We start from the raw sequence: 2,281 nt of genomic DNA on the forward strand, positions 1-2,281 counted from the left end.
TATAGTTTATGGTATGAGGAGAACAATGAGAACAATGCTCCTTTTCATCTGAAAAAGCATCATCCACCATGGTGGTCCTTCCTGAGTGTACCCAGCCAATTCTGCTATTGTTCTTATTCAATGAAGATTCCTCTTAGTTTGGACATACTATTTGCCACTCCCTTATTTTTAAAATATTTTCTCTACTTCTGTATTCTAAGTAATATAATTTTCATTTTTTCTTGACTTTAAACTCAGACAACTGGGAATGTATGCATTAATCTGATAAAAAAAACAGCTAAAAACTTATTATGAGACATTCCAAGAAATACTTGACATATATTTTAAATGGGTCAAGGCTATGAAACATAAGAGAAGACAGAAGTGACTGCAACTTGGAGAAAGCCTGACCTGGCAGACAGATGCCAAAACAGCACCCAGCAACTCTCCCATGCTGGGGGTACAGCGCTGTGCTCTACTGTCTGCGGGGTGTGGACATAGACTGTGATTTGCTCACCAACTGCAAGACATTATACAGGAGCTAGATATTCAGCTCTGAGGCACAAGTGCCAGCCTGGAAAGTGCAAGGACCTGCGTTCAGTTTCCACTACCACTCACAAAAAGTACTGTAATTGTGATTAAATATAAATTCAAACTTTGTGTTTCATGAACTTGGGATTTTCATCCTATTCAAGAACACACTCCCTTGATGACTCCGATGTAGCATTCTGCTCTCAGGAGAGACCCACACAGCACAGAACTGAATGCAGCCTGTGCTCAGGTGCCAGCAAAGAGCGGAGGTGCTTGGTGCAACAGCCAGCCTCAGAGTCTGCAGTGGAGTTGACACTGACAGTTAGTCCAGGCTCCTGTCAAATACAGTGATACCTCTTTACTAGTCCTGTGAGTACCTTACAAGTAGAAAATAATTTTATTTTGTATTCTGGCCAATTGTATTGCTATAATCACTTATATCATGCTCATAAATACATACACATAGACACACACAACAACAACAACAACAACAACACACAGCCTCAGAATACATACACAAGAATATACAATAAAATGCACTGCTGCTATTTTATTTATTTATTTATTTATTTATTTATTGGCAGAACTGGGTGGGGTTTTTTTTTGCAGTTTTAGTTTTATTTTATTTTGAAATGTTCGAACGTCTTCCTACAGCAGCTGCATTATTTTGCACTACCATCAACACCATGCTGTAGCTCTAAGGTCTTCACAGCTTCACAACCTTACCAATATTTGTGGTCTATTATTTGCTTTCCTGTGATGATTAATACTACACAGCACCTTCTCCTATGCCTGATGGCCATTTGTGTGTCTTCATGAAGAAATTTCTCAATTCCCCCTTCGCTTATGTGTTAAGTAAGGTCATTAGTTTGCTTAATTTTTTAAAAATTAATTTTGTTGAGAAAGAAATGGCAATGAGACGGTTAAAAAAACAGGTTGGTAGGACACTTACAATAGAACTGGGGATTGAACTCAGGCTCTTGTGCTTGCCAGGCAATGGCTTATTCTACTGAGCTATCTCCTCTCCCCTTGCTATACTATTTTCAATCAACCATTATTTGTTAGCATTGCTAAAAATTTAAATGAATTTTTTTATTTCATAAGACAGCTATGAAGCAAGCTACAATTGACAAGTAAAATAAAATGCAGGTTAAGTGATATCCCAGGAAATAATTTAATGTGCTCAGTGAATTCCACAAAAGGGAGGAAAATTAATGTATGACAAAATAAGAACAATCTTGGGGCTCCTGCGCACAGTGATACAGCACATTCTTCACATGCACAAGGCTCTGGGTTAAGCCCAAAGCATACACATAGAGAAAACAGTACAAGAGGGTAGACAATATGGTAAGGATCATCCACCTATATCAACAATCACTTAGAATATCAGTGGCCTAAATACGGCATATAAAATGACATTGTCAGACAGAAACCATAACTTACTTAATAATGTACACAGAGCACTGATTTCAATAAAAATATAAATATAGGAAAATGTAAATTGAACCATGTTTAAATACCAATCTGAATACCCATGTGTGAAGAAACAGAAAGTAGCAAGTGTTAATGAGAATGTGGAGAAAAGAGGATCTTGCACACTATTGGTGGGAATGTAAATGAGCACAGTCATTGTGGAAAACCATGTGAATTCTACCATGAGAAACGCTGGGTGGGCACTATTAAATTTATATTCCCACATGACCCTGTAATCTCAAAACTGGGCTTATTTTCAAATGAAACAATGAATAGGTTAAAGAATATCTGTATTTCC

This window comes from Octodon degus, unplaced genomic scaffold (assembly GCF_000260255.1).
Source record: "Octodon degus isolate 3935 unplaced genomic scaffold, OctDeg1.0 scaffold00002, whole genome shotgun sequence".
In the NCBI taxonomy this organism is placed as follows: domain Eukaryota; kingdom Metazoa; phylum Chordata; class Mammalia; order Rodentia; family Octodontidae; genus Octodon; species Octodon degus.